The sequence below is a fragment of the Dromiciops gliroides genome, chromosome X (genome assembly GCF_019393635.1).
Source record: "Dromiciops gliroides isolate mDroGli1 chromosome X, mDroGli1.pri, whole genome shotgun sequence".
NCBI classification, from domain to species: domain Eukaryota; kingdom Metazoa; phylum Chordata; class Mammalia; order Microbiotheria; family Microbiotheriidae; genus Dromiciops; species Dromiciops gliroides.
This window is the reverse complement of record NC_057867.1, coordinates 13,968,109-13,989,917: the sequence shown is the minus strand read 5'-3', so window position 1 is coordinate 13,989,917 and position 21,809 is coordinate 13,968,109. Positions and strand designations below refer to the sequence as shown.

At 37.8% G+C, this 21,809-nt stretch overlaps 1 protein-coding gene across 4 annotated transcripts in view; it reads left to right on the top strand.

Moving 5' to 3' along the window:
• DIAPH2 (diaphanous related formin 2) overlaps positions 1-21,809 on the top strand; it is a 908,274-nt gene that overhangs the window by 574,224 nt on the left and 312,241 nt on the right. The gene's annotated exons all lie outside the window — the stretch shown is intronic.

The following is a 21,809-nucleotide window of genomic DNA, read 5'->3' as shown; positions in this document are numbered from 1 at the left end:
AGAAGAAAGGGGTCCTGGGAGGTGGAGGTAAGGAGATTGGAGATAGAGTATTCTGTGTGAGGGAAAGAGAGCAGGCTAGTTTGGATGGATCACAGAGTATGGGATGGGGAGTAATGTCAAGGGAAGCTGGAAAGATTGGTTGGGGCCAGGTGGTGAAGGGCTTTAAAAGCTAAATAGAGGAGTTTATATTTTGTCCTAGAGACCACTGGAGCTGATTGAGTAGGGGAATCACATGGTCAGACCTATACTTAAGGAAAATTATTTTGGTCATGGTGGGAAGAAAAACCCCAGTGGGGAGAGACTTGAGGAAAGAAGACCAATTAGGAGATCATTTCAATAATCTATGTGAGAGGTGGTGAGGGCCTGAACTAAAGTGGGAGCCATGTGAATGGAGATAAGGGGTCAGATTCAAGAGATATTGGAAGGTAGGAACAGCAAGATTTAGCAAATGAGTTGTGCCTGTAGGATATTCCAAGAGAGACATGGATTTCTGTGTGTGTCTGTGTATACATCTAGTTCTGTATGACTAGTCATCAGGCTAAAGGAAATACATACATACATATATGCATGCATACGTACACACATACACATGCAAATGTGCATGTATAAGTGCAAACATATACATATGCATGTATGTGTGCTTGCTTATATATTAATAGTATTACATGTTTATTTGGAGATCAATATAGATATATAGAAAACAAGCAGAGCTTGTTTAGCAAGATGTTCTCTAAAATGCCACAGTATTGGAACTGATTCCTTCTCATTCATACCCCTTCTTCTCAGCCTTTCTTCTGGCCTGGTTTCCAAAAATGGTAAAACCCTATCCTATTCCTTTGGGTACGAATAAATATCCTTAACTGTAGATTGATTTCACCATTTTCTATTTTCAGAGAGAATAAATACTTTATATTCTTTATCTGATAATAAGTAAATTATTTTACGTGCATGGCAGTCAACTTCTTTCAAGGTTAAAGCTGTTGCTTCTTCCTCTGCCTCAATTTTTGGCCTTTTTTTCAACTTGAGATCACTGATATTGAGCTGTACTTAATAAAGAGTGAGCACCTAATGATTATTGGAGAATGTAGGGGAGATACTTCTTGTTTTGTTTCTCATTTAATGACTTAAGTAGGTGAATTACTATTTATATGCCCAGTGTGTTTTAAGGAATGCTAAGTATTAGCAGATAATTTGGGTGTTTTTTTTTTTTTTCAGGAAAGTGAAAGGCTCATACTACATGGGGGGGATAAATGATGGGCGTTGACAGTTTTGTAATACCCCATTTGTCATAGTATGCCCATCCATTATGCAGTCTATATTTGTTTTATGGCTGATTCAATCCTCTTTCGTTGATGTCGTTGTTTGATGGTAGCCAACAGTTCCTACTTTGTCCTCTTTTTGATTTGACCAAAATAATTTTCCTTTCTTCATGTCTTTGAATTCTGATCCCTTCATTCCGTTAACATTTTTTTGGTACAGTTGGCCTATAGCCACACAACAGCTTGCAATACTGAGAAGCTCTTGTTGTTCATTTAGTAAAAGAAAAGTAATTTCAAACCCATATGAACTTGGCCTGGGCTCCTTATTTTATTTTTCACTTTATATGCAGGTAATTAAGGCATTTAAAAATGAAAATCCAGTGCCTTCTGTATCTGCAGGTTACAGATGAATGGTTATTCTTCATTTAAGTGGCACTAAAGTGTGACTGTTTGTCCACAAGGGGATTGGAAACTATATTAAAATGTATGGGACTGTTACTTTGCATGGCATAATAAAAAAAGACAAAATAAAACATGCAGCAATTTATTACACAGAAGTAGTTGGAGTATTGAATTGAGTGAATTGTTTACTAAAGTAGAAATTATTGAATCAGGCTGGTGCAACCATGACCACCCCAAAAATGTATTCTTACCTTGACCAACCCTTAGGCAGCTAGCATTTGAAGAAATAAGCACACAAGTAAGCCCCTTGCCTGTCTATATTGAATGGTTTGAATACCTACTCAGTGATTATTCATTAGGTGCCAAATTTGACAGGTTCATAGTACTCGAACCTATCTTAAAATTAAAATTTAGGGGACAGCTAGGTGGCACAGTGGATAAAGCACTGGCCCTGGATTCAGGAGGACCTGAGTTCAAATCCAGCCTCAGACACTTGACACTTACTAGCTGTGTGACCCTGGGCAAGTCACTTAACCCCAATTGCCCCACAAAAAATAAATAAAAAATAAAGCTGTGATTCTTTTGGTTGTTACAGTTTTCTTTGAATCACAGGTTTAAGACTGGAAAGGATGGGAGAGGCCACCTACTCCAATCCCCTCATTTAGAGAGAAGGAAACTAAGGCTCAGAGAGATAGTGAGTGGTCAAGCCAAATTTGGACCCAGGACACCTGACTCTAAATGCAATATACTTTCTACTGTCTGCCTAAGATATCTGCCCCAATGGATCATTTTATCTTGAGTCTTTGGGTAGTTAAATTGGGTAAATGTAGGTACCTGTATGGGAGTAACTTCCCCTCAAAGAGGCTTTACTTACTGTAAGATTATAGGCTGCTATTTGTAATTAGATGCCAAATATGGGGACCATAGCCCACCATGATGCTCTGTCATCTGGAAGACAAATATCTTACCAGCTCAAGGGCAGAAGGACTCTGAGTCTTAGAAGTAGGTCATTTTCAAACAGGAAATGGCTGAGAATACATCCTTAAGACAATCCCCTAAATTAGGGTCAAGTTATGCTTATATCTGCCAATCTGTGTTTTGCACAGGTTTTTGTGACACAACTATTGGGTAAAATAAGTCATAATTAAACAGTGTCAGGGGAAAGCATGTTCCTGGGTAACAAAATATTCTCCAAGGGGCAGCTAGGTGGCGCAGTGGATAAAGCACCAGCCCTGGATTCAGGAGGACCTGAATTCAAATCTGTCCTCAGACACTTGACACTTACTAGCTGTGTGACCCTAGGCAAGTCACTTAACTCCCATTGGCCTGCCCCCCCCAAATTAAAATAAAATTTTAAAAAATGTTCTTTAACTAAAACTTTGTGCTTTTGATGTTCAAAATGATTATCATGGTCCTAGTGCCTGCCATTGCTGTAGAATAGAATTGTAAAAGGGTGGTTTCAGTTAATAATTCAGTTATTCATAATACATAGGTTACTGGCTATCACCTTCTTTTCTCTCTGAGGCTGCCAGAAATCGTGTGCGTGCACGTATATATACATACAGTCTGTGTGTATATGTGTGTTTGGGCCTTGATGCAAATATGAGAGATTTCTGATTGTATCCAATTTGCTAAATGTGAAAAATAGGATCTGTTTGAGTTAGGTGGAAGGGGGAACATTTGTGATAAGAACAGCTTGCTAATTGTTTGGGCCATTTTCTCACTGACTTGAATTCAGTTAGTATTCCTATCTTCAGTGCTTGTAATTTTTGGCTTCTTAATTAGAAGTGCCTAATTGAGTAGTGTGACTGTGAATATGACTTCTTCCTTGAATCTCATCAAGTCCCTTCGTGCCCCTTGCTTCTCCTGATGTGATGGAGGACCATTTTCCTAAGTAGTGTTCCTGGCATAGGCTTTTCATATGTCTTGACGTGCATTCTTTACATCATAAACTTTCTAAAAACTCCATTAACCTTATTGCTTCGATTTTGTTAGCAAACATTTTCCCATGTCTACTCTGTTTTTTTTCTGTGGCAGAGATGTCTGTTGTCAGAAATCAGCTTAGCTTTTTGATTGACTGAGGGCTAATTCATTTCCCTGAAATAGAGGACAGGGAGTGGCTGATCACAGTGCTCCTATTAACACATTTGACAGGAAGTAGTGACAGAATGTTAATGACATTAACACCCTGTCAAACAAGGATCAACACCTGGAGTTCCCTTGTCCTATGGGGGGAAGGAGTGAGGAAGAAGTAATTATCAATTATATTTATGAGGGGAATCTTTTCTAAGCAATTCAAAAAAGATTTAGGGTCTCTGCTGCAGTGCAACTGTATATTTCTAATCTGCTACTCCTTTCTATTAAGATAATCATTTCTGAAACTGGGGGACAGAAACACAGAAGACTTACCTAATCCCAAGGGATACAAACTCATTTTTTCCAAGCCTTTTCCAGTAAATGATAATCAGAGTTAAAATGAAAAAGTGCACCTAAATGTCAGATGTTAGATCAATAAAATTAACAACAAAAATAAATCCACTCCCTTTCTTTTGGAGGAAAGGAATATTCCCAACCCTGGCCTTTAAGAACTCCTTTAAGAACAAACAAAAGACAGTTTAAGGGAAACTTTCAGTTTTTTTTTCCTTCCCCTCTCCACATATCACTACCTGTTATGCCAGGCTAAGAAAACGGGAAGAGCAGGAGACCCAGACATTGTGAGGTTGTTTGCAAGATGTGAGAGTTCTCAGGGAGGAACCTAGAAGGGATGGGAATAATTAAGGCTATACATAGTTCACTTACCATCAAGAGCTAAGGGTATTGAAAGGTATTCTTTCCAAGAGAACTGTTTTGGAAAATTACTGCTATTTTTCCTTTAAAGGGTAAATTTTAGCATTGATTGAGAAATGTATTCATTTCATTAGCTTTGGGTAGGATTGGCTTGTATGTTGAATTGAAGACACAACCTAAATAATTTTATAATAAAGGGCAAAATGCTTCCTAAATCTACTGTTTACTTATTAAAGGTGCATTTTCTCTTGAGTCCAAGTTATTTTCTCTATCAGAACATGAAAACCTCGAAGGTGATCTAATTCAGTCCACCATTTTCCTTTTGGCACAAAGTTACATTGTTTATTTTTGCCCCTAGAAGATATTTTAGAAGTGAGATTTTTTTTTTCTTGTGTGTGTATACCTGTGGGTATGTGTGTACTTACCTCAATTAAACCATATAAGGTAATCAAGAGGCTTCTTTCCTGGTTTAGTTAGTTCTATTTTCAATACATCTAGAGTTTTTTGCTTGAAATCATAATTAATTTACATCCTGAATGCATGCCAAAAGCATTTTAAAGTAGGAAGTACAGAAACCATCTTATGCAGAACCAAACAGTGAATGTATTTTATATCGTGAGAGTCATTTCTGACCTTTTCATTATAGATACTTTTACCTTTGGCTGGAGATTGGACAGGGCTATTTTCAGAAGCTATGTCAGAGTCTGTCAAAACCCTAAAGCCCTGCCAACCTTGTGGCAGCTGATTTTTCCATTGAAAGAGGTTCGAATAGATTTAGGTACTTATCCAAACCAAACTTTCAAACCTCCAGAGGTTTGCCTATTACTCGTTTACATAGAGCTTAACTACAGTGGTTTCCTCTTTCAACATTGACTTTTTTTATTTAAAGAGCTTAATCAGGAGCTCTAATAACACGGGATCAGGCTGTTCAAATACAAATGAAAAATGTAGCTGCCAGAGGTTCGTCCTGCAGACCAAAGGCCCATGCTGCCGGAAGGCAGCGTAGACCATAAAATGATCTTTTTTATGGTGAAAGATCTATTTTTTTTATTGCTCGGTCATATCCTTGAATTGAAAGTTTATAAAACCTGTAGTTCTTTAGATTTGTACCTTCATGCAGGAAGGAGATAGAAAGAGACTAATGAGATTGGCAATATGTTTATTATTGACCAGAAGATGTGCAAAATATAAGATCCCATTGTACATCATGTTAGTGGCTTATTTTTTTTATTTTTATTTTTTTTGCGGGGCAAATGGGGGTTAAGTGACTTGCCCAGGGTCACACAGCTAGTAAGTGTCAAGTGTCTGAGGCAGGATTTGAACTCAGGTACTCCTGAATCCAGGGCCGGTGCTTTATCCACTGCGCCACCTAGCTGCCCCCTAGTGGCTTATTTTTAAAAAGCATTTGATGTAGGAGAGCAAAACACTGCCTTTAAGACTCTCAACAAAGTCTCTCCCGTCCACTACCTCAGAATTATTTAGGGTTCTTTGGAAGATGGAGCATTAGAAATCAACTATTAGAATCTATGACTCTTTAGTCCTAACCATCAGGTGAGATATAAAACAGGGCAATGTACAACAAAGATGCTGACCATTGTTATGGAGGGCATTAAGTCCAAGTTATTTGCTATCTATGGTGAGTTCTACAAGATTTTCTTGTTTGAGAATGACATCCTATTGGTGATGACAACTCTCAGGACATCACGGAATCTCTGTTGGAAGGCATCTATTGTCACTCAAAAATGCTTGCCCAAGCCATCTACGTAGAAAAAAACCCAAGTGCATAAAGAATGGTTCTTGTCCAGAGTGTGATATACACTCTGGTAGATAAATAACCAGTAGAGCAAATCCATCTATGTATGTATGTATGTATGTACATGTGACTGTATGTACACATATGTATAGGCTAGTGTGTGCATATATGTGTGTATGTGTATATAGGCATGTGTGTGTGTGTGTATGAATGAGAGAGTACAATTATTTAAATTATTTTGGCCCAGAGTTAATCAAGAGGAGGAGAGTAGGATAGATTGCCTTTTGGAAATTGACAGGCTCCTTTAATGTTCCCACACTTCTTCAAACAAAAGCTCATCTTTTGAACACCTATTTTCGCTTCATATTATTGTTTGGCTGCAAGTCTTGCAAAGCAACAGTCTCTGAAAAATTCAGAGTATCATATACACAGTGCAGTGGAAAGGTACATGGTGGATGTGAACAAACTCCAATATAAAGCATACAAGGAAGAACCAGAGAAAGGAATGTCATCAAACTAATAGACTAGTCTTATGGCAAAAATGAGGGACAGCTGGAGGATAGCACCCGTGTTCCACTGGTATCTTTGTGATATCAGAAGAGAGTGAAGAAAGCCCCTGGCATGGTTGATAGACTCCTGGTGGTGAATTAAGGGATTACGTAGATAACAGTTGCCCAGGATGAGCAGTCATTGATGGGCTGCCATCTGACATAATTGGAAGGAATACTATCATTGATTATATCCCAGAGCCATTGGGCGTTTATAAAAAATTGTTGCACCCTTAAATTTTTAAAAAACGAATATCTTTTGTTTTGATGATATCTTTGTTTCTAAACACATCACACTTCTCTATCCTTACCCCTCCCAAGCCATGTCTTTCTTTAAAATTAAATAAGAGGATGAACCAGTTCAGCAAAACAAACACATAAAAAGAATCTGGTGGTTTATGTAGCATTCCACATACATAACCCCTTCCTACCTTCTCAAAAAGAGGAGGAGCATGTATTTTCTTTTCTCTAAGATCAAGCTTGGTCATTTTAAGTATGTTTAAGTTTAAGAGGGGTTTTTTGTTCATCTTTTTCTTTCCATTCTTTCACTGAACTGTTGTCATTGCATATGTGTTGTTTTCTTGACTTCCCTCTGCCTCAATCCATATTTCTTCCCGAGCTTCTCTGAATTCTTCAAATTTATCACTTCTTATAATGCAATTGGGGCAGCTAGGTGGTGCAGTGGCTAGCGTGCAAGGAGTGCAAGCTGGCAAGAAATGGAAGAAGAGATGGCTGGGCTGGGAGTCCTGCTTAAATGGAGACTTTGGAAGGAGTTCTTGACTTTGTTCTTCAAGCCCTCCAATTAGTGGCAGAAGGTAATGAGGGTACTAATAAGGTGTGAGTACAAAAGCTGACACAGTCCTGCAGAATGATAAGTTTCCATTTTGAATTTACTCTGGTATATAGTGTAAGATGTTGGTCTAAATATAAATTCTGCTAAATTAGTTTCCATCTTCCTAGTACTTCTTGTCAAATTAAAAGTTCTTCTCCAAGTAATTTATATTCTCAGTTTTATCAAACATTGTTTTATTGAGTTCAATTGTTTTTTACTCTTCCTTAGCTAGTATGTTCTGTTCTACTAATTTACCTTTCCATTTTTTATCCAGTACCAAATAAACTTGATATTTACTGCCTTAAAATGTAATTTGTTGTCTGAAAATGCTATTCTTTCTTTATCCCTACTTTAAGAAAATTTCCCTTGAGATTCTAGACCTTTTGTTTCTTCAAATAAATTTTATATCTTGTCTAGTTCTATAAGGTAGCATATAATGTCATTTTTGATGCACTGATTGGTTTTGCTGATTCTTTTTCCTTTCTCTTTTCCTTTTTTCAAAATATTCTTTGTTATAAATGAAGCTCACTGGAAGGGGTAAAGGGAAAGGGATACAGGGAAATCTAAGCAATGAAAAAAAAAGATACCAGTAAGATTTTTAAAAAATAACAGAACAGAAAATGTCAGAACTGCCTGGAATCTTAGTATGTAGAATTGTGAATGTCAGAGCTAGGAGGTACCTTAGTCAATAATTAGTAAATGTTTATTAAGCACTAACTATGTTCCAGGTACTACGCTTAGGGCTGGGCATATAAATAATAAGAAAGTCATTTTCTGCCCTCAAGAAGCTTAACATCTAATGAAGAGATAACAGTACACAGAAGGAAACTGAAAAGCTGGGGAGCAGAGTGTAGAGGGGAACCACTACATGGTACCTGGGGCAGGGGCATGATGTTTGTGGAGTCCAAACCAACCAGAGTAGCCAAAAAATTAAGTTATGTGAAAATTTTTGAGCCCTGTATAAAGGAAGGCTTTGGGAGGAGTTTTTTGCTCTGTTCTCCAATCAGAGGAAATTGGCAATTGAGAGCGCTTGAGAAGGTGTTTCAGATCAAAGCTGAGTCAGTCTGCAGGATGATGATATTATAGGTGATGATCTTATCCTGGAGGAGGCTTGATGTTCATGAACTAAGATGAGTTGCTGGTGATAACATAAAACACAGAATGTCAGAGTTGAGAAAACCCATAAAACATGAAATTGAGAGTATCAAAGGTGAAAGGGGTCTTGGAACACAGAACATGAAATGTTAGAGCAAAGAGATGTTTGGGAACATAAACTATTTTAGCTGGAAGAACAAAGAACATAAAATGTCAGAAGGACCTTAGAGGTTATTTCATTCACTGATTCCCAGCTTTGGGGTTATAGTATTGGCAGGGTGCTTCTTTTTAATAAATATCTTTTTAACATAAATAATGTATCTTGAAAATTATAATAATTTGCCATGAAGCTCTAGACTTTTGTATCCTCCAAATACTTTTTTTTAAGTTATAAGAGAAAAAAATCAGAGCAATGATGGAAAACCTCAAAATAGAAAAAAAGACAACAGCATCAAAAACAAAAGAAATAGTATGATTCATTTAGCATCTATACTCCGCAGTTCTTTTTTTTTCCCCCTGGATTTGGAGATCCTCTTCCATCACGAGTTCCCTGGAACTCTTCTGTGCCATTGCATTGGTGAGAAGAATATAGTCCCTCACAGTAGATCAACACTCAATGTTGATGTCACTGTGTACTCTCCAAATACTTTTAAAAAATTTTATCTAGCTTTATAAAGTATTCCCTTCGTAGTTTGGTACAACATTAACTTTGTAAATATGTTTAGGTAGTATCATTGTGTTTATTATATTGATATGACTAAATCAAGAGTAATGAATGTTCCTCCAATTATTTTAGTCCTTCAAGGTTTTGTTAAATAATGTTTTGTAATTAATTTTATTTTGATATGCCTCAAGTGTTTTTGGTAGATTGACTTCCAGATGTTTTATGCATTTTGAATAGGACTTCCCTTTCCATTATTTCTAATTTATTTTCTTGTTGCTTTATAGAAATACTGTTGGGTTGGTTTTGTGGGTTTATTTTGTGTCCTGCTACTTATTAATTATTTCAGTTTCGTAGTTAATTCTCTGGGATTTTCTCAATAAAACATCATATTATTAGCACATAAAGATAATTTTACCTACTCTTGCTTGTGTTTTCTCTTTCATTTATTTCTTTTGGCTTTTTACCTTTAGCAATTCAATTTATATATCAAATAACAGGGATGAAAGGAGTTGTCTTTATTTTTGTATTTACTGAGACAGCATCTGATATTTCCTCATTTCAAATAATGCTAATTTTTAGTTGGTACTTATATTAATGAAATGACCTTTATATTTAGATTCTTTGAAGGGTTTTTAGCATAAATAAGTATTATACTTTGTCAAAAGCTTCTTCTGCACCTAATGATATAAGCACATGATTTGGAATGTTTTTGTTTTTAATATGATGAAATCTTTTAATTTTTTTCTAATGTTGAAACCTGCTTGAATCCTTGATGTAAAGCCAACTCAATCCCAGTGAACAATTTTTTGATAACTCTAGTCTTTTTGGTAGGATTACAGTTAAATTTGGAATCAATATTTATTAGTTATATTGCTCTATAATTTTCATTCTTTGCTTTATCCTTCTTTGATTTAAGTCTGTAAACTGTATTTGTTAAAAGGAGTTTGGCAGTATATTTTGTTAATTTAAGGAAATAATTTGTGTATTAAATGCTTTTTGTAAGCTTTAAAGAATTCACTCATAAATCTGTCTAATTTAGCAGAAATTAGGGTGAAACCAATCTTATAACAAAGATTTCGAGTTGGAGGGAATTTTAGAGGCCTTCTACTCCAGCCCTCTTACTATGGCCCAAGAACATTGTGGTTTGTCCATGACCATTCAGTAAAACAGATTCAGAACTTTTGCCTCTGTACCACACTGCCTTCCATCATATCCCACACCAGGCCCGAAATGGCTATGCAGACTCATTATAAATGGTCACACCTTTAAAAAAAGTTAGGAGAAAGTGAGGGTAGGTACTCCCCCCACACTAGGGGAAGAGGAAATTATAATACATAAAATAAACAATTTTGATTGCAAAACTTTTTTTTTCAGGGCAATGAGGGTTAAGTGACTTGCCTAGGGCCACACAGCTAGTTAAGTATCAAGTGTCTGAGACTGGATTTGAACTCAGGTCCTCCGGAATCCAAGGCCGATGCTTTATCCACTGCACCACCTAGCTGCCCCCTGCAAAACTTTAAAAAAAATATTTTGGGTAGATAATACCAATGATGACTGAATAAGAATACATAGTAGAATGAGAAAATTTATTTATATGAAATATTACTGATATAATTCTTTCTTGTATCCCCAGCACTTAGCACTGTGACTGACATATAGTAATTAATAAATTCTTGTTGATTGATTTATTATATCCAATATATACAGTGAATTGACACAAATATTTACCTAGTAAAAGGGCATTGCAGAGTATAAAGGAACACTTGAAAATATGCTCCAAGTCAGTAATAGTAGGACAAATACAAATCTACTGATAGTAGACCTGAGGATTTAAGAGCAGAGGATAGTATAGAGGTGCGCTCAGTAATTATAGGGTCAGGGTTGAAAAGGGAAGAAAGTGAAACAGAGGAGGGGTGGTACCTGGGAGAATACTGGGGAAAGGCAAAATCTCTATGAGGACAGACAATAGGTTTGGAGTAGGTGAGGCACAAGGTAAGATAGAAAGAGGTTTTGGTCAGATAAAGGAATTTCAGTGCTCTTGATTTTGGAAGTAGAAAACTTAGGGATTATGAGACCCAGGGGGTGAACTCCATATATGCAGCTGATATGCAGTGGAAGAGTAGGTCATAGGAGTTGAGGGTATTGAGGAACTAGGAGACTGGGGTGTTGGAGGAAATATCAGATTAGAAGAGGTCAGGGTATAGAGAAAGAGTATGTACCAGAGACTGAAAACTCTTCGAGAATGGAGCAAAATTTTCTTGGTGGCCAATAGACACCATAGGCACCTTGTTGGATTAGGGGATATATCTAGATAGAATAAAACTCAAAAGAGGTGATATTTGCTGAGTACTGCAGAAGAGAAGCCGAGTCTGGAAGTGTCAATGGGAAAGAGTAGGGCTGAGGTGAATGTGGATGAGAGAGTGGAAGTGGTGATAGAGGGTAGTTTGTGGGCATCAGCATAATTTTCATTGTAACAGGAAGAGGTGAGTGTTGGTCATAGGATGGGGCTGTGTAGTACCTTTTGCCTCAGGTTCATACTCTCCAGAATTCTGTGAATGGTGGAAGTTCAGAAGAGACCACAGACAAGCAGGACAGTTTTGAAAGTAACAGGTAGGATTTGAAAAAAAAACTTTCCAAAAAAAGCAACAGTATGAAATAGCTATTCACAGTATCATGTAGTCGTCTTTTGTGTCCTTTGTAGATGGAAATGGTTGTGGGTTTTTTTGGTCTTTAATTTCTTAATGAAAAAATTGAAAAATCCGTTGTTAGTAAAGAAGGCAGATTGTGTTTGTTCTCATCATGATTGGGAGTAAGAAGTTGCTTCCCTACTGCTCTAAGGGCGACTGCTAAGGAGTCACATGTAGCCTCGGGCTATTGGTCAGAATGTTTCTATAGATCTATTAATACTATTTTTCAGCCCTTCCTCTACCTTCTTTGGGCAGCTGGTCGGTGCAGTGGGTAGAGCATGGGGCCTAGAGCTCATGAAGACCTGAGTTCAAATCTGGCCTCAGGCACTTAATAGCTGTTCAACCCTGGGTAAGTCACTTCAACCTGTTTGCCTCAGTTTCCTCATCTGTAAAATGAGCTAAAGAAGGAAATGGCAAACCACTCCAGTATCTCTGCCAAGAAAACCTCAAATGGGTTTTATAGCAAGCGTCAGACACCACTGAAATGACTAAATAACAGCAATACCTTCTTTAGCATTCCACTAATGGAATTCGCCCTGACAATTGTAGGATAATTTAGAGCTCTTGAAACACGGTGTTTCTTGTTTCAGTAAAAATCATTGAGTGACCTTTCTGTGACGGGTTGGATGGCTGTATATGGAAAAGTTGTTTAATTTGCTCCAGTTGACTATTTGTTAAAGGAGCATCTATTCTCCCTGGCCAGAAAATGCGACTTCATCCTAGAACTTTGGGCTGGCACATTTAGAGATGACTCGTGTATAATCATTTCATCTTTTCAAGGACTTAGTGTCTTCTATTACTTTGATGATTGCTTTCCAGTGTTTGTCATTGGTGACCTTTTTTTGTGTACAATACTCAATTCTGCAAATGTTTAATATGTTCCTACTTTGTGCAAGGTACTCTTAGCATGTTGGTGAGATTTCTTCAGTTACTGTCATCCCTATTTGGTAATATAAAATTCTATGAATCTTATTCTCAAAGAAAGCCTCTCAAACCGGTGCTGAGGTGGTTAGTTTGGTTATGATTTCTGTAAGTGTGTCATCTAATACTCAGCTGGATTCTCATTTCTTAAAAGGGAGACACTGAAGGGGAGAAATGGATTTTTTTAAAGGGAAAGGGGCACAAAAATCTGAATCCTTTTTGTTGTATTTACGTCTCTTCCATTTAGATTTGCTTTGTGTTTCAGCAAAGTATCTTAAAAAGTAAGATAACATATGCAAACCCTTTTGCAAACCTTCAAGCTAGCTCCTATTGTTCTCAAAGTATGTTGTAAATATTAATGGTTTTTATTCCTCCATGTTCATTGACTTTTTTTAAACCAACACATGTTCTTAATTGCCAAATCTATTTCAGTTGGGCCTTTAAAGCAAAATCATTGCAATTCGCTGCATTTGTCAAAAATGACAGGCTAATTCTTTGAGCCATAACAGTGTACGTGAAATTTGATTTCTGTTGATTTTCTGAAGTGTTAGCAGAATTTATTTTTTGGACACATCCTTTATTGTTGTTAAGATTCCCACAGCATAGCAGAAGCTGGCTTGCTTAATTTTGAGGCCGAGAAATACAGTTGATCTATGAGAATAAGCTCTCTAATATTTGCTACCCAACCAAGAAATGATGGAGATGACTGGAAATATGCACGTGAAATGGAATTGATTTTGCTACACAGGATGCTGCCACTTGGACTGTGTGTGGAGTTGATTTGTAACATAAATTAACTAGCCAATTATTGATTGTTCCATCTGACTTTATCCACATTAAGAATCTGTAATGAGTTGCCAACTTGTCAGTAATAAGAATGCTGTGTATGAATTGCAATGGGGGTCGTCAGCTGTATCCTAGTTAGATCTTGCAGTAAATGTTGCTCAGCTCTACCATCTGCCACATGTCCCTTTTGCATAACATTTTAATCCATTAAAGTGTTTCTTTTTTTCCTCTTTTTTTCATTAACCTGTTTAGGCTGTACTTACTGTCTTTATAAATAGCATCTGCACATAAACAGCTGACCTTTGCAGTACCCTGAGCCTGAGCTCCCTTTGTCTTTGCACTCTCATTAAGATGAAGGATGACAATCCTCAGAATTGGAGCAGTCTATTCCCACAGTTGCACTCCAACTACATACTAAGTCCCCATTAACTGCCTAACTTCTTCTATGAGGATGAAATGTGGCCTTGAGTTATTGTTTCTGAAAGTAACTCTTATATGCCAGAATAATGTTTTGAGAAATGCAGCCTTTGCTTTTACTACACTGAATGGAAAGCAGGAGGTGTCAGATCCTGCTGAATGAGTAAGACTGTCCCTGGAGTCTAAACTAGGTATTTTTTCTACCTAAACTCTTGATCTCCTAGAGCCCAAGAGTGACACAGTGTGTAGAGAGCATTGGGCCAGGACTTAGGAAGGTTTGAGTTCTAGTGTGACCTGACACTAGTTGTGTAAATTTGCTAAATCACTTAACTTCTGTCTGCCTCAGTTTCTTGATCTGTCAAATGGAGAAAAGAATAGCACTTACCTTACAGGGTTGTTGTGAGGATAAAAATGAGATAATATGTGTAAAGTGCTATATAAATGCTTGCTATTGTTATTATTGATGACGTTGTACTTTTTGTGTGAAGTAGCCACTATGTGACTTAAAAAAGGTTCACCCAGATTACCTGGGAAACCCTTCCAGAAAGGAATTGAAGCACCGGGAAGGAGATGGTTCCAAGCTACCACCTCCCACAGAAGCTAAGGGAAAGCCCTTGGTCATCATCAGGTCATCAGGGGCTACTCTATTAACTCTCAATGCCATAAAGTCAATGTTCTTGGTGATTCTTTAGAACCATTAATCCAATGAACCTCTAAGGCCTAAAGAAAATAAGCATACTGGGGTTCTCAATTTCTCATTGTTTCAACTTTCCAACACAAAAACAAGACAAATGCTGATTTGAAGCCAACTTGTATTTGTGCAGATTGTTTCTCTTGGCGGTTCCCCAAGTTGTGTTAAGTGGCCCAGTCTTCCTTTACTCTCTCTGGTTATTATTTTACAAAATGTAACACATTAATGACTTGTGGAACTGTATGTTTATAATGGCTCAAAGCATGCTTGGATGATTTCACTGTGTACATAAACACTTTTATAAATCCAATCCCTGGGGCGTTTTGTTGACTTCCTGTCCTGAGCATGACCTATGTCACTGTGGAGACTTGGCATTTACTCTGCTCCAGTGATTCGGTAAGCTATTCCTATGTAAACTTCCCTGTGACCAATTAAAGGCCTCCTGAAGAGGCAAGTTAAGAACATTTGTGGTCCAATGGGAATGCTTACATTAAGGTAAAAGCCCTGGTCTCTGGGTCCAACCCTACTACTACTTTGCCCTGTGATTGGGAGCAAGTAATGGGGCCTTTCTTTGTGCCAGTTTTTTCTTCAGTAAATAGAGACATTACTAAGTGAAAGGAAGGAGAGCTTGACTTTGTGTCAGGAGGCTTGGGTTCCACTTCTGCCTCCAACACTTACCAGCTTTGTGGTGTGGTGGGGAAGCTACTTGGAGGTAAACTTTAAAGTACTTTTTCCATGTGAGATACTGCACAAAGTGACCTAATTCTCCCCACTTTCCCCAGGCTGCATTTCTCAGGATCTGACAAATTGCTTTGAAAACCACTGTTGCAGTCCTACGTGCTCCATGATAATCATCATCCTTAGATGGTTTTCCTATTTTCAGCCTGGCCGTTTCCTTTTAGGAGCCTTGGTGAACAACAGTGAAAGGGCATGATGTTTCAAGTCGATAAGAAATGGCCTTGGGTTGGTTATTTTCTGCACATCTGCTGTGTACCAACCACTCTGCTCTCTACTAAGACAGGGACAAAACCCAACTTGCCATCCCCAGGGAGTGTGTGCCCTGCACTCCTTCCCAGAACTACCAACAGGAAATTTATAAGCACTGCAGATGGGGACCAGGGACTAAAAAGTTCTTCTCTCTTTCTTGTTATGTCTAATAGCTCCTTCTCCACTGTCTAAAACACACTCAGGTCTTCTCTGGTTTAAACAAACACATACAACCTTCCCCTGGCCCGGTTAGCCTTCTAAGCTTTCCTTTGCTATCTTCATTTCATTCACCATCTTTCATTCACTTCATAATTTCTAAACTCCTCAAAAGAATAATCCAGAGTGGGAATTCATGAACGTGTTTCCATAAACAATACAGTCTATGACTGTATTTCAGCATAATTGGTTTCCTTTGTAATCCTTTGTATTTTATTTTGGCATTTAAAACCATTGTTTTGAGACTTCCTTAGGTTTGCCCAGCCTGCCTACCACAGGGTCTGTACACCCACCAATGGTGAAGAAGCCCTTCTCTGGGCTCCCTGCCTCCCCTGGCTCATGATTCATTGACTCAGCCACCCACCTTGTCTCCATTCAACCCATTCTTGCCAAGTACTCCCCAGTGATCTCTTAAATGTTTTTAAATTCAATGTTTGGTATTTTTCCCCACAGTCCTTTTCCCGACACCTTCTACTCCTGTGTATATGTGCAAACTCTCCTTGTGCCTGGAACAGTCTCCTTCCTTTTTTCTACCTATTGCAGTGCTCTTCATTCAAGGCCCATCTCAGGTGCCACTTATTTTGTAGCCCTAGCTAAAAGTCATCTTTTCTGCCTTAAGTGTTGATAGTGTTCTTATTCTAGATCTCTCTCTGCCTCTAAAACATCATGTACCTCATACTCTCTTTGTGTAGATATCTTCCTCCCCATCTCCATCTTTGGAATGATTGTAAGTTCTTAGAAGGCAAGAGGTATCTCATTTTTTTTTCATCTTTGTAGATACTTTACCTAACCCAATGCCTGGCACATAGTCAATAATGAATAAATGTATTGAATAATTGAATTTCAAATTAGGAGCCTTAATAATCGACAAATCGGGGGCAGCTAGGTGGTGCAGTGGATAAAGCACCAGCCTTGATTTCAAAAGTACCCGAGTTCAAATCCGGCCTCAGACACTTGACACTTACTAGCTGTGTGACCATGGGCAAGTCACTTAACCCCCATTGCCCGGCAAAAAAACAAACAAACAAAAACCAAAACAAAACAAAAAATAATTGACAAATCCTTTATTTGGAAAGAAGAGTAGACCTCATCCAACTAGATTCAAGTGAGTTTTGAGACATCAAACTTTTGCTTTGGGATATAGTAGATTCATAGAACGTCAGAGTTAGAATGAAATTTTGAGATTGTCTAATCTAAAATCCATCATTTTATGAATGAAGGAATAAAGAAAAGAGAGAAAGAAAGGGCATATGTGCATGGGTGCTCATGGGAGAGAGCACAGAAGGGACCCTTTTATTCTTTGTTGGTTTTTTTATTGTGATTAAGCAGGAAAAGAAAACTTTAGAAAACATGAATAGGGCTGTATGTTTCTTTCATGAAAAAGACTGGAAAGACCATTGTATAGTATGTCAGGAGAAAAGGGAAACTTGTTGGAAACAAGATGTTTTCATGGAATTTAGAACACAACAGCTGGCTTTCTCTTATATATAGTATGTTAGAGTTCGAAGGTGCCTTAGAGATCATCTAATTCAAATCCCTCATTTTAAGGGTGAGAACTGATTTCCATAGTTGTGGACAGTGGAAAGGAAAAGCAGGTAGGCCAATTCCTAGTGTCCAAAGTTTTTGCCAGATGAAATCTCATCACCCTTAGTATATTATTATTTTCTCACCCCAATTGGAAGCCTTCGTCTCTATCCCTCAACTCAGGCCCTAGAAAGTAGTACCAATTGTTTAGAGCTGAGAAAGTCCCCACCAGCAGAGCTTGGCACATTGGAAATATGTGTAGAAAGACAGGCCTTTCTTCTCCAAAGTCTGAGGAGATATTTCCTGAAACAACTGAGCTTCATTCTTGGGGAATCTTGTGGAAATAATAACCTGGGGAGAATTCTTGAGAGATCTTGAATTGCCATCCGGAGACGACTGAGTTTCCAACATTAAGGAGAAGTTGTAAGCAGTGATGTTGGTTTTCATTTTTCTCACTTTGATAGCTAATTGAAATATTTAAATGTCTTTATTCTTTAATAAATTTTATAGCTAGCAACTTCAATGTTTGTTTTAGTCTGCAAGACTAGAGGAAGGGTTCAAAGGTGTATGAGAAAAGGAAAGTTTTTCTAACTTATTTAATAAACTGGAAGGCTCGGAGCTAATTGATAAGAGAGATTATACATTTCTGTTCATTTATGAAGACATATCAGAGTGTACCCCTTGATTGCCTTAGTATCCAAGAAGGCTAACGAGTTAAATAGTAAGCTGAAGGATGGGGATTTGGAGTAGTTTTCAGCTAGGACGTATGCCCCACACCCACATGGTCTACATGAGGGTTGCTCGTCTCCGAACATGTTACATATATAAAAGCATCATTATATAAGCCAAGCATCATTTATATTGTTATTAAGATATCTCTACCCCTCTCTGGAAAGAGGATCCCTCACTCCATTTTATTAAATAGTTTAATTATTTAGGAGTACTGTGAGCCATGAGCTGTTCCAATTAAGAGAATTGATCAGCAAAATGGAAAAGGCAACAAAAATGTTAAAACATATATACATGTGTATGTGCACCCACACCCACATATGTCTGTGTGTATGTATTTATGAGTAACTACAAGGAACTCTACTTGATTGTGGATTTTAACTAATATAATATTCTCTCCTAACCTAGTGAGTGGGGTAGATTTTGTCTTTGCTGTTGTCTCCAAAACTGATTTTAATGGTCAGATACCATAATAAACTTGATAGTTTTTGCTCTAGAAAATTGCATGCTCATTTTTAGGAACAACTATTATTTATCCTCTCTTTTCCATGCTATTTCATTTTGTCTTTCTTTAGCAACTTGTTTTTAACTATCTGGGATACTTTGTTGATAGAAAAGTCAAGTGTGACATTTAACATAAACTTCTCTTTAAATGCATATCAATATTTGAATTGGATAGTGGTAGAATCTAGGATGATAGTAAACGATAACTAAAATGGGAGCAGTATTTTTTTGATGTTACAGAAGCTGGTTACTACACCTGGAATTGGTTAATATTTTCATTAATGATCTTTGAGGTCTAACTGTAAATACCTCATTCCTTAAGTTCATGGGTAGTAAATGAATAGGTATAGAAAATACCAGCAAAGGCAGGGAAATAATTCACATCCTTTCTAGAAAAATTTAAACTATTTGGGAACATAATGGGATTTTCCTTAGATGTATGCAAACAATTCTCTTTTCTGCTTCTAAAGCAGGTGTATGAAACATTCAATTAGTCATAGATTTTGAGAAAAAAGCAGTCTGTCATCCACTAAGTGTATAATGGGTAGGAATTTAATAAGAATTTATAATATAATATTCCAATATTCCAGTGAATCTGTGATTTGGCCCATGTGGCTATATCTTCCAATATACAGCCTTTTATCCATGACTGTTCATCCTGTGGGTATCTACCCCATGTGTCAGAGATCTTCCTGACATTCTTTTGACATCTTGATGCCAGTGGAACCTATAGAATGGCCATCTATTTTTCCTTGCTTTTGTCATCTGACTAATCCATCCTTCCTTGAATGGTATCTTTTACTCAGCTTCTTTTCTATCATATATCACAAGGTATCACAGTATATTATATTGTTATAGATTGTAACATAACACAATGGCAAATGCCTCATGATTTTTTGTTCTTGTAAGGTTGTATATCAGAAACTTCTTGTAGTACTATGCAACTACTGGAAATGGTGGAGCCAAGTTTCAGCTACATCAGGACAAAATCTAGATGCAGATTCTTAGTTATTTTCAAAAGACTAAGTTTTAAGGGGGAGGGTTCACATAAAAAATGGCTCGAGAGGGCATTGTGATAAGAATTAAAGTGAGTAATTAGGTCACCTGGGGACTAGAATAATATTTGCTTTGTGATTCTATTGACTTGGTACTCCAATTAACATCTAATTTGTCACTTGTAACCTTAACAGATACTTTAGCCTTAGGTAATTTGCCCACAATGCCATAGTTCCAAGTTTTTACTCTTGGCCACTGCCAACAAGTATTACTGCTGCTGGTGGTCGTCCTCTATTCCCTTTTGTGCTATGCAATCGAAAAAATGGTGCTCAGAGAACAAAGATTTTCTCTTCCCCTAGAATCAGCTGGCTTATCTGGTACCACTTGGCTTAGTCAGACACATAGAATCTGGCCCTATTCAGTGCCAAACAGTCAGTGTACGTGCATCTAAAAATGAAACAAATAAAAGCCATTGGGGATTAGTAACATCTCTGCATGGGAACAAAATCACATTAATTTCCTATTTCTTATAGTTCAGAGTTAAGAGTTTGTTCATTTGGTTTGGCTTAAATTCAAATCCCGTGTAGAGAAGTTGAAGTCTGTCAGGTCTCACCTCCTATACCGAGCTGCTGTCCAGGACTGACTCTCGTAGTTTGTCCAGGCTCAGCTCCCTCTTCTCCACCCAGAATGCAGTTCCCAAGGGCTCAAATTTCTCATATGAAGAGACCTTAGATGTGAATATCAGTGTAATGATCTAAGAAAGAGTTTTCAATATTTCTGCTGATGTAAATAGGCTATCACAAGGCCTTCTTATGACTGCTGACCTTAAAATTCTTCATCCATACAACTCAAAGAAGAAAAGGGATTAAAGGGGTGACTTAGTTAGAAAAACAGGGCAAACTTGAAGAGCAGAGAATGACCTTGACCACATAGTCCATAAAGCCATGGTACCCTCTTCTCTGGAATGCACTGAGGATAATGTCATTTAATTTACTGAAATCACAGTGGGCAGAAAGCCTGCCAGTGCCTTCCCATAGGCTGTTCTCTTCTTTGGAGTGTTCTCCCATCACCCTCTGAATCTTAGAACCCCTTACTTACATGCAGCCTTTCCTGATGACCCTGGACATCAGTACCGTCTCCCCTTTCAAACAATCCATAGAATTATCGGTTTACAGACTGTATACCTTAGTAGGCCGTAAGTACCTTGAGGAAAGGGACTCTTATATTTTGTTTTGGTATCACCAGCACCAAATACAGGATCTTGCAGATAGCAGGAACCTACCTCATCAAGGCTTGTTGTGTCAATAAATGAAGACTTCCCATGAAGGAAAAAGAGCTTTGGACACTCAAGTTTTAGTCCCAGGTCTTAAACTTCCCCAAGAGGATGTCACTAAACATTTCTGGGTCCTGTTCCTCCAATTATCAAATGAGAAAATTTAACTCGTTCCTTCCCTGTTGCCTTCAAACAGTCTCACATCTGCCCCATCCTCCCCCCAAATCTCCATTTGCCCCTGCTGTGTTCTTAAACTGTCATCCTATTTCTCTTCTCCCTTTCCAGCCAAATTTCTAGTCAGAACTTGTCTTTTCCCACATACCCTTCCCCCTCTACTAAACTTCTCAATTTCTGTTGAAGCCACCACTATTCTTCCAGTCTCCAGGACGCAGAACTTGAGTGTTATCTTTGATTCCTCACCCTATAAATCCAATCTGATTGCAACCTATTATTCCAGACTGTTGTATGTATTATTCCATCCTGTTGTATGGATGAAGCATGTACTTCCCACTCCACCCAGACTTGGTAGGCTTGCTGTTATCTATTGGGTGTTCTGTCTCCTACCAATCTGTCGTCACAGAGGCTGGCCCTAGTTCTTGGATAGGTCACTTTTCTTACCTCTGCCTCTTGGAAACTCTAGCTCTTCAAGGCTCAGCTCAAGTGCCACCACCTTCTAGAGTATATTTCTGATCTCCCCCTCCCCAATAGAGTGTGCTTATTTTGATTGCAGACTATATA